General features: G+C 42.1%; 1 protein-coding gene across 1 annotated transcript in view; it reads right to left on the bottom strand.

Annotated features, from left to right (window-relative positions):
- The window catches only part of LOC126266725 (probable cytochrome P450 301a1, mitochondrial), a 172134-nt gene that overhangs the window by 29485 nt on the left and 130454 nt on the right, over positions 1-12195 (bottom strand). The window lies entirely within an intron of this gene.

Here is a 12195-nt window from a genome sequence, read left to right as displayed (position 1 = left end):
GTGAGGAGCTCCTTCTGTTTAGCGCGCCGTCTATCTGCAAGAGTGTCCCACTTCAAACTTTCTATGAGATTTATAACGCTCTCGCGATGGCTAAATGTACCAGTCACGAATGTTTCCGCTTTTCTTTGGACCTTCTCAATCTCTTTAATCAGACCCAACTAATATAGGGGTCCCACACAGACGAAACATACTTCAAGACGGGACGAACTAACGTATTGTAACCTATTTCCTTTGTTGAAGGATTGCATCGCTTTAGGATTCTACCAATAAACTGCAATCTAGAGTTCGCCTTACCCGTTACTTGTGTAATCTGATCATTCCATTTGAGATCATTTCGAATTGTCACACCCAGATACACCATATAAAAATCTCAGCATTGGCTTTCGGGAATGCACTGCGTTCGGAAAGCCATCAACTTTCAGATGATTTGAAGAAAACAATATTTGTTGTTGCGACATGTAAAGGAATGTAATTTCCGTTTTGCTTTCAACAGCAAAACTTTTTATTTTCTTTTTTGTGAGAGTTACCTTTCCCGTTCGCCTGAGACAACCTGATCTTACGACACTACATGAAAACGATTTTACTTTCCATATAGTCTACATCCGCATACATACTCCGCTATCCATGAAGCGGTGTATGGCGGAGGGCACAATTCGCGCCTAAGTCATTCCCCCTCTGTTCCACTCGCGGATCGCGCGAGGTAAAAACGACTGTCTGAACGCCTCAGTACGAGCTCTAATTTCCCTTATCTTTGAATGGTGATCATTCCGCGATTTGAAAGTTGGTGGTAACAATATATGCTCTACATCCTCGGTAAAGATCGGATTTCGGAATTTAGTGAGGAGCTCCTTCTGTTTAGCGCGCCGTCTATCTGCAAGAGTGTCCCACTTCAAACTTTCTATGAGATTTATAACGCTCTCGCGATGGCTAAATGTACCAGTCACGAATGTTTCCGCTTTTCTTTGGACCTTCTCAATCTCTTTAATCAGACCCAACTAATATAGGGGTCCCACACAGACGAAACATACTTCAAGACGGGACGAACTAACGTATTGTAACCTATTTCCTTTGTTGAAGGATTGCATCGCTTTAGGATTCTACCAATAAACTGCAATCTAGAGTTCGCCTTACCCGTTACTTGTGTAATCTGATCATTCCATTTGAGATCATTTCGAATTGTCACACGCAGATACTTGACGGACGTTACCGCTTCCAAAGACTGGGCATTTATTTTGTACTCAAACTCGTTGTCGAAGTACAAGGGATAGTACTAAAATTTTAATTATCACTTAGCGAAAACCAAGCTGCTACACTGGTTGGGAAAAAAATCGTAACAGCAAGATGGAGATGTGCAACACAAACTAAAGTTAATGAGCATGTTTCTACAACTGATGGTCTCTATTCAAATTTCGCAGCAGTCGCGTAAGAGTGGCGCTAAATATACGGTGTAACGGTCATGGGCGTTAGTTACCTTTGAGACTGGAAGTCAAGAATGCCTTTTGGGCGGCAAAGGCGCCATTATCAACACGTCACTGGGTTCGAACGAGGTTCTGTAACAGGGTTACGAGGAGCTGGATGTTCCTTCTGCGATACTGCAGAAAGACTTGGCAGGAATATAGCCACTGGACACGATTGCTGGTGGTGGCGCTCGCAGGGAGACCGGGATTCGGATAGCCACGTGGCACTGCCGAGAGGGAAGACCATTGTGTTCGGCATATAGTTCTGGCGCATCGTACTGCATCTGCAGCAGCAATTTCAGCAGCAGTTGGCACCACAGTAACAAAACGAACTGTTACAAATCGGTTAGTTCAAGGACACCTGCAGCGTGCATTCCACTGTCCCCAGAACCACCGCCGTTTGCGATTGAGTGGTGCCAGGCGAGAGCTGACTGGAGGCAAGGGTGGAGGTCTGTTGTGTTTCCTGATGGAAGCTGCTTCTGCCTCGGTGCTAGTGACGGCCTTTTTTTTTCTTATTTTGCTCGATGTGGGATTTCATCGGACGAAATCTCCCGTGTTTTCTACAAGTAGCATTAACTGTCCCTATGTTGACCTACCAAGTGCAACAGGCATGGTGTAACACCGAAAATGCAAGATGCATGGAACCTGCTACCGATATATAATTTTTTAAATTGTAAGTAAATATTTGTAATTTAAATGCTTCCTTTTAATAAGGAAGGACATTGCTTCACTGTATGTGTACATTTCAGTAGAGGTCTGTAGATGTTTCATTCTATTTATCTGTGTTTTACTGTAAAACTTCTAAGCTCTGAGAAAAAGCCGAAAGAATTGTTATTTGCATTGACTAGCAACGATAATAGCAGTGCTTGTGCGTTGTAAAATCTTCGGGTAGGGAGTTGTTGCGCGAAGCGTGCGGAGAAAGCGTTAGACGGGTTCCAGCGCTTGTAGTGTGCGGAAGTGTGGTGTTAACGCTCTCGCAGAAAAAAGTACCATTTCGGCGGCGTCATGTACGCCCGCCGGCCAGATGACTAGTAGCAGAAGGAAGGACAGTGGACGGGCGGAAGAGGCTGTGTTAATTACGGTTGCCCGTTCCTGTATTTAGCCGTGGCCCCACAATATGCTACCGTCTTCAACAACAGCAGCAGTTCCAGCAACACAGATTCGTCGTCGGCTCCGAGTTTCGTCGCACGTAAGACTGTTCATCGGTAGAAAGTATTAAGGGCTAACCCAGCAGCACAAATGAATGTGATTTCCTTAATGAACTTAATTTAAATAATAATCAGTCAAATTCAGGGTGATTGTGTCCTCATTGCCCCCCACACATTGCTACCAAGCAGGGTCCATGTTCCCTTTTTTTTCTTATATGCTAACCGAAGTTTGAGAATCTGTCACTGGAAAAAATCCAAATCTAAACAAAGTGCACAAATTAAGAGTGCAGAAGTTTTATTTATTTTACATATAGCTTGGAGCAAATGGCTGTTTGGTTTGGTACGTATTCTAGTATTTAATTCTGTTCAAGTCAGTAAAAAAGGCTCAGTTGCTCAGACAATAATATGAAATCCAATTTGAAAATTAAGTAACTGCAAAGTAAAAAGTGCTTGCCTTTCTCTAAATATCTGTGATAACGTTTTTTTTAGGTCTCTGAAAGTCATTGTTCATGTAACGGAGTTCAATACTAATATACAGTTTAAGTGGATATTTTCATATCATTACTCGAATGCCTTCTTCAAAATTTAATGACAAACTTAACGTAAAAGTGACTACTCAGTTTTCTTTATCATTACATACTTATTTAAAATTAGTGTCAAAAAACATGACAACTTTCAGTTGCCACGTCAGTGTTTAATAATAAATGTGTTTCTACCCCATCATCTTGTACAGGATTTTGGATGTAAATCGACCTAGTTGGCTGGCGACCGTAATTACTTCCCTTTCGTTCATTAGTGTAACTTTTGGATTCATGGTCAGTGGTACCCCTTTTCTGTCCAGTGTTGTTCGGGACTGAATGCACAAAAAACTTTCATTTTCTCCAAATTGTAGCCCTGTTCAGTTTAATTACTTTTTTTATTTTTAGTAGACTTCTCTATCAGAAAATTCGGTTGTACAGTTTCCCCCTACTTATTGGTATTCCTTCTTCGGGAGAGATGTTGTTGTTGTTGTGGTCTTCAGTCCTGAGACTGGTATGATTCAGCTCTCCATGCTACTCTATCCTGTACAAGTTTCTTCATCTCCCAGTACCTACTGCAACCTACATCCTTCTGAATCTGCTTAGTGTAGTAATCTCTTGGTCTCCCTCTACCATTTTTACCTTCCACGCTGCCCTCTAATACTAAATTAGTGATCTCTTGATGCCTCAGAACATGTCCTACAAACCGATCCCTTCTTCTGGTCAAGTTGTCCCACAAACTTCCCTTCTCCCCAATCCTATTCAATACTTCCTCATTAGTTATGTGATCTACCCATATAATCTTCAGCATTCTTGTGTAGCACCACATTTAGAAAGCTTCTATTCTCTTCTTGTCCAAATTATTTATCGTCCATGTTTCACTTCCATACATGGCTACACTCCATACAAATACTTTCAGAAATGACTTCCTGACACTTAAATCTATACTCGATGTTAACAAATTTCTCTTCTTCAGAAACGCTTTCCTTCCCATTGCCAGTCTACATTTTATATCCTCTCTACTTCGACCATCATCAGTTATTTTGCTCCCCAAATAGCAAAACTCCTTTACTACTTTAAGTGTCTCATTTACTAATTTAATTCTCTCAGCATCACTCGACTTAATTCGACTACATTCCATTATCCTCGTTTTGCTTTTGTTAATGTTCATCTTATATCCTCCTTTCAAGACACTGCCCATTCCGTTCAACTGCTCCTCCAAGTCCTTTGCTGTCTCTGACGGAATTACGATGTCATCGGCGAACCTCAAAGTTTTTATTTCTTCTCCATGAATTTTAATACCTACCCCCAAATTTTTCTTTTGTTTCCTTCACTGCTTGCTCAATATATAGATTGAATAACATCGGGGAGAGACTACAAACCTGTCTCACTCCCTTCCCAAACACTGCTTCCCTTTCATGTCCTTCAACTCTTATAACTGCCATCTGGTTTCTGTACAAATTGTAAATAGCCTTTCGCTCCCTCTATTTTACCCCTGCCACCTTCAGAATTTGAAAGAGAGTATTCCAGTCAACATTGTCAAAAGCTTTCTCTAAGTCTACAAATGTTAGAAAAGTAGGTTTGCCCTTCCTTAATCTAGCTTCTAAGATACGTCGTAGGGTCAGTATTGCCTCACGTGTTCCAACATTTCTACGGAATCCAAACTGATCTTCCCCGAGGTCGCCTTCTACTAGTTTTTCCATTCGTCTGTAAAGAATTCACGTTAGTATTTTGCAGCTGTGACTTATTAAACTGATAGTTCGGTAATTTTCACATCTGTCAACACCGTCTTTCTTTGGGATTGGAATTATTATATTCTTCTTGAAGTCTGAGGGTATTTCGCCTGTTTCATACATCTTGCTCAGCAGATGGTAGAGTTTTGTCAGGACTGACTCTCCCACGGCCGTCAGTAGTTCCAATGGAATGTTGTCTACTCCGGGGGCCTTGTTTCGACTCGGGTCTTCAGCGCTCTGTCAAACTCTTCACGCAGTATCGTATCTCCCATTTCATCGTCATCTACATCCTCTTCCATTTCCATAATATTCTCCTCAAGTACATCGCCCTTGTATAGACCCCCTATATACTCCTTCCACCTTTCTTATTTCCTTTCCTTGCTTAGAACTGGGTTTCCATCTGAGCTCTTGATGTTCATACAAGTGGTTCTCTTATCTCCAAAGGTCTCTTTATTTTCCTGTAGGCAGTATCTATCTTACCCCTAGTGAGAAAAACCTCTACATCCTTACATTTGTCCTCTAGCCATCCCTGCTTAGCCATTTTGCATTTCCTGACGATCTCATTTTTGAGACGTTTGTATTCCTTTTTGCCTGCTTAATTTATTGAATTTGTATATTTTCTCCTTTCATCAATTAAATTCAATATTTCTTCTGTTACCCAAGAATTTCTAGCAACCCTCGTCTTTTTACCTACTTTATCCTCTGCTGCCTTCACTACTTCATCCCTCAGAGCTACCCATTCTTCTTCTACTGTGTTTCTTTCCCCCATTGCTGTCAATTGTTCCCTTATGCTCTCCCTGAAACTTTGTACAACCTCTGATTTAGTCAGTTTATCCAGGTCCCATCTCCTTAAATTCCCACCTTTTTGCAGTTTCTTCAGATTTAATCTACAGGTCATAACCAATAGATTGTAGTCAGAGTCCAAATTTGCCACTGGGAATGTCTTACAATTTAAAACCTGGTTCCTAAATCTCTGTCTTACCATTATGTAATCTATCTTAAACCTGTCAGTATCTCCAGGTTTTTTCATGTATACAGCCTTCTTTTATGATTCTTGAACCAAGTGTTAGCTATGATTAAGTTGTGCTCTGTGCAAAATTCTACCAGGCGGTTTCCTCTTTCATTTCTCTCCCCCAATCCATATTCACCTACTACGTTTCCTTCTCTCCCTTTTCCTACTACCGAATTCCAGTCACCCATGACTATTAAATTTTTGTCACCCTTCACTATCTGAATAATTTCTTTTATTTCATCATACATTTCTTCAATTTCTTCGTCATCTGCAGAGCTAGTTTGCATATAAACTTGTACTACTGTAGGAGGTGTGGTCTTCGTATCTATCGTGGCCACAATAATGCGTTCACTGTGCTGTTTGTAGTAACTTACCTGCATTCCTATTTTCCTATTCATTTTTAAACCTATTCCTGCATTACCCCTATTTGATTTTGTGTTTATAACCCTGTACTCACCTGAGCAGAAGTTTTGTTCCTTCTGCCACCGAACTTCACTAATTCCCACTATATCTAACTTTCACCTATCCATTTCCATTTTTAAATTTTCTAACCTACCTGCCCGATTAAGGGATCTGACATTCCACGCTCCGATCCATAGAACGAAGGTTTTCTTTCTCCTGATAACGACATCCTCTTGAGCAGTCCCCGCCCGGAGATCCGAATGGGGGACTATTTTACCTCCGGAATATTTTACCCAAGAGGACGCCATCATCATTTAATCATACAGTAAAGCTGCATGCCCTTGGGAAAAATTACAGCCGTAGTTTCCCCTTGCTTTCAGCCGTTCGCAGTACCAGCACAGTAAGGCCGTTTTGGTTATTGTTACAAGGCTAGATCAGTCAATCATCCAGACTGTTGGCCTTGCAACTACTGAAAAGGCTGCTGCCCCTCTTCAGGAACCACACGTTTGTCTGGCCTCTCAACAGATACCCCTCCGTTGTGGTTGCAACTACGGTACGGCTATCTGTATCGCTGAGGCACGCAAGCCTCCCCACCAAAAGCAAGGTCCATGGTTCATGGGGGGAGGTTCGGGAAAGATAGCCCTATCCAATTAGAAAAATTCCATTAGGTATACACGCAATCCACGGTCAAATTTTATATCGCAAGCAGGATAGGTAGATTAGTAAGGGGGAGGTTACAATGGAACCCCATCGCAAAGACTGACATCCAGCACATCTACAACACATATCATGCACGTTTGCATGCTATCATTCAACATTCTTGGGGTTACAACTCTTATTAACGTACCAGCATTTGACACTTACAATGACTTATCTCACACTGACATTAACCTGTGTACTTGCAATGTTAAACACTTGAATATGATAGGTAGGCAAATGTATTACCGACATTTCATTACTCTACATCAATTATTTTTTTGTGCTGCGGTTTTTTTCCCGTCCGTGTATTACGAAACTTAGTGATGGTATTAGTTCTCTGCTACACATTGACCCTTCAGTGCAACATATTTTCCCCAATGATGAATGACTTGATAGTGACCTCGGTTGTAGAAGTCTGCAGTTTGGCTGTTCAGCAAACGAAGCTCCTCAAAAACCGTCTTCGTCATGCTGAAGATGCAAACCGTGCAGCGCTTTCTTCATCAGTAGGAACAGGAGTAACAGGCTATGTGAAATGTCAGGAGAATATAGGTGTGAGAACAAATTTGATAGTCCAGAGAAATAGCATGTTTGAGTGCATCTTCCACACAGCGTGTGGAGGTGACGTCGTGGAGTATATCACCCCCTTGGATGGGTGCCCAGGGAGCTTTATCTCGACTGCTCGCCGTAAGCGTGTCTGGAGATTTCGTTGATATGCTCAGTTTGCCTCTTACGTGCATAATCCTGTCGTATCACACCGCAGTAGCCCCGATAACGGTTGACTCCTTCCAATTTTCGGAGGTGGTAAATTCACATGTTTACATGCCCGCTTTCCTCCATTGTTCGGATTCAGGGTAACATATCCAGCACTCGCCCATAGTGAATAAGTAGCGAAAGAAGTATTCTGGATTTACCTGAGACACCTGCAACATTTCCGCTGTTGCCTCGATTCGGGAATATTTTTGAATACCTGTCAGCAGCAGTGTAGAAGCATCAAGCGGCGAAGTTGTCGTGTTGAAAATGTCTTACGAGACGAAAGCTCATCTACGTCTAAAATCCACTTTTCCCACTATCGCATCGATTCTGGTGTATCGGTCTTTGTGCACTATGGCCTACGATTGTCTTGCAATTCTTGGCTCCACACCGACAGATAGTTCGCTGTTTCTTTCTCCACGTAGACTTGTTTGACCACATTGCAAACATCAACGCTACCTAACCACTGCGCCTTATAATGGTACATTGTTGCCGTACTTTTCACGAACTCATCATCGATAGTTAGAAGTTTTGTTCCCTTATAAAACGTGGAAAGCAGGTTACCACATGGTGCGCCCCGTTATGAATGGAAGAGGCTATTTGGTTTCGCTCCTCTACCGGTGTCCTACGATACTGTGGCATGGGGAAGCGATAATTGAAAATCAGTACTAATTCATTGCGATTATTAAGTGATATAGTGACATCTACATCTACGTTTACATGGATACTCTGCAAAGTGCCTGGCAGAGGGTTCATCGAACCACCTCCACAATTTTCTATTATTCATATCTCGTATAGCGCACGAAAAGAATGAACACCTATATCTTTCCGAACGAGCTCTAATTTCCCTTATTTTATCGTGGTGATCGTTCCTCCCTATGTAGGTCTGTGTCAACAAACATATTTTCGCATTCGGAGGAAAAAATTGGTGATTGGAATTTCGAGAGAAGGTTCCGTCGCAACGAAAAACGCCTTTCTTTTAACGATTTCCAGCCCAAATCCTGTATCATTTCTGTGACACTCTCTCCCGTATTTCGCGATATACAACACGTGCTGCCTTTCTTTGAACTTCTGCAATGTACTCCGTCAGTCCTATCTGGTAAGGAACCCACACGGCGCAGCAATTGCTCGTAATTGTAATACCTAGATATTTAGTTGGATTTACGGCTTTTAGATTAGAATGATTTGTCGTGTAACCAAAGTTTACCGAGTTCCTTTAAGCACTCATGTGGATGACCTCATACTTTTCGTTACTTAGGGTCAACTGCCACTTTTCTCACCATTCAGATATTTTTCTAAATCGTTTTGCAGTTTGTTTTGATCTCCTGATGACTTTATTACTCGATAAACGACAGCGTCATCTGCAAACAACCGAAGACGACTGCTCAGATTGTCTCCCAAGTCGTTTATATTGATAAGGAACAGCTGATGGCCTAAAACACTACCTTGAGGAACGCCTGAAATCACTTCTGTTGTACTCGATGACTTCCCGTCAATTACTACGAACTGTGACCTCTCTGACAGGAAATCGCAAATCCAGTTACATAACTGAGGCGATATTCCATATGCACGCAATTTCACTACGAGCCGCTTGTGTGGTACCGTGTCAAAAGCCTTCCGGAAATCCAGAAATATGGAATCGATCTGAAATCCCTTGTCAATAGCACTCAACACTTCACGTGAATGAAGAGCTAGTTGTGTTTCAGAGGAACGATGCTTTCTAAACCCATATTGACTGTGTGTCAGTAGACCGTTTCCTTCGAGGTAATTCATAATGTTCGATCACAATATATGTTCTAAAACCCTGCTACATACCGACGTTAACGATATGGGCCTGTAATTTAGTGGATTACTCCTACTACCTTTCTTGAATATTGGTGTGACCTGTGCAACTTTCCAGTCTTTGGATACGGATCTTTCGTCGAGCGAACGGTTGTATATGATTGTTAAGTATGGAGCTAATGTATCAGCATACTCCGAAAGGAACCTAATTGGTATACAGTCTCGACCAGAAGTCTTTCTTTTATTACGTGATTTGAGTTGCTTCACTACTCCGAGGATATTTACTTCTACGTTACTCATGTTGGCAGCTGTTCTCGATTCGAATTCTGGAATATTTACTTCATCTTCTTTTGTCAAAGCATTTCGGAAGTCTGTGTTTAGTACATCTGCTTTGGCAGCACTGTCTTCGATGGTATCACCATTGTTATCGCGCAGAGAAGGCATTGATTGCTTCTTGCCGCTAACATACTTCACATACGACCAGAATCTCTGGATTTTCTGCCAGGTTTCGAGACAAAGTTTCGTTGTGGAAACTGTTATAGGTGTCTCGCATTGAACTCCGCACTAAATTTCGAGCTACTGTAAAGGACCGCCAATCTTGGGGATTTTGCGTCTGTTTAAATTTAGGATGTTTGTTTCGTTGTTTCTGCAACAGTGTTCTAACCCGTTTTCTGTACCAAGAGAAACGTCCCCTTAGAAAAATTATAAATGACTGCTTAAACTGACACACAATATTTTTAGCGCAACGCAATCTGACTCTTAATAATCCCTAGAAAAGAATGGCCCTGACTAACAATAACCTATACCTTTCATGAGTCACTTACCTCACAAAAATCTTCGTTACTCAAACTACTGCAATACAGCGAGCGCCAATACTGTCAGCTAAATAAAAGATTCTAACTACTGAAGGCACTAACTACTGATAGGCATAGTTAGCAAATGAAAGATTTTGATACAGAACAAAAGTCATTATATATCAATTCATGACATCCAGTCTTACAAATTTACTGTCTCTGATGGACACACGTCCAGATCATCGGCTCTCAAAACTCCGTCATCTCTCTCCCCAAATCCACCACTGCTGGCGGCTCACCTCCAACTGCACAACGCTACGCGCTGTTAACAGCCAACTGGCCAACACTACAATAGCAAACAACAATGAAAGCCAGCCACAGACTGCACACAGCACAGCCAGTGATTTTCGTACAGAGCGCTACGTGGCGTTACCAACATAAAAACCTAAACAGCCTACTTACACAAGGAGGATCAGCTCCGTCGTTTGTTATTTAATTTGGTATAAACCTCTCAGTTGCTGCCGATACTATGTCTCTGAATTTAAGCCACATCTGATGTACACTTATAGTATTAATTTGGAATGAGTGGAGAGTGTCTCTCAGGAAGGCTTCAAGTGAATATTTATCTCCTTTTTGAATAGGTATATTTTTCGCTTATTTTTCGAAGATTTGTCGATTACAGTTTTCAGTCTACGACAACCCTGTGTTCATTAATCTCTATATCGGTTTTCATGCTAGCTGTTAACTCAGGATTATTTCTTACTAAAAGGTCAAGTGTGTTTTCACAACCGTTTACTATTCGCATGGGTTCATGAACTAACTGCTCGAAATAATTGTCAGAGAATGCGTTTAGCACAATTTCGGATGAATTTGAGTAGTGGTAGGGCACAGCAAAGTAATAGAGGGAAAAACTGAAGGGGTATCCACTCTTATGCAAGACATAGTTTTATAGTTTTCTTATTACCTAAACATACTAAAAGAAACTGGCTTACGCATGCGTATTCAAATACGAAGATGTGCAAACAGGCACAATACGGCGCTGCGGTTGGCAACGCCTATATAAGACATCAAACATCTGGCGCAGTTGTTAGATCGGTTAATGATGCTACAACGGCAGGTTATCATGATTTAAGTGAGTTTGAACGTAGTGTTATAGTCGGCGCACAAGCGAGAGGACACGGCATGTCTGAGGTAGCGATGAAGTGGAGATTTTCCTGTGCGAGCATTTTACAAGTTTATCGTGAATATCAGGAATTCGGTAAAACATCAAATCTCCGGCATGCCTGCTGCCGGAAAAAGATCCTGCAAGAACGTGACCAACGACGACTGAAGAGAATCGTTCAACGTGACAGAGGCCCAATCCTTCGGCAAATTGCTGCAGTCTTCAATGCTGGGCAATCTGCAAATGTCAGCGTCCGAATCATTCAACGAAATATCATCGATTTGTGCTTTCGGAGCCGAAAGCTCACTCCTGTACCCTTGATGACTGCACGACACGAAGCTTTACGCCTCGCATTGGCCCTTCAACACCGACATTGGACTGTTGATGGCTGGACACATGTTGCCTCGTCGCACGAGTCTCGTTTCAAATTGTATCGAGCGGATGGACCTGTGGGGATGTAGAGACAACCTCATGAATCCATGGATCCTGCATGTCAGCAGGGGACTACTCAAGCTGATGGAGGCTCTGTGATAGTGTGAGGCGGGTGCATTTGGAGCGCTATGGGACTCCCGGTACGTCTATTTACGACTCTGACAAGTGGCACGTACGTAAGCGTCCTGTCTGATCACCTGCATCCATTCGACGGACTTAGACGATTCCAGCAGGACATACGTCCATAATTGCTACAGAGTGGCTCCAGGAACCCTCTTCTGGGTTTAAACTATCCCGAGACATGAA

The sequence above is a fragment of the Schistocerca gregaria genome, chromosome 4, assembly GCF_023897955.1.
Source record: "Schistocerca gregaria isolate iqSchGreg1 chromosome 4, iqSchGreg1.2, whole genome shotgun sequence".
In the NCBI taxonomy this organism is placed as follows: domain Eukaryota; kingdom Metazoa; phylum Arthropoda; class Insecta; order Orthoptera; family Acrididae; genus Schistocerca; species Schistocerca gregaria.
The sequence above is the reverse complement of the archived record's forward strand: the minus strand, read 5'-3'. Positions and strand labels throughout refer to the sequence as shown.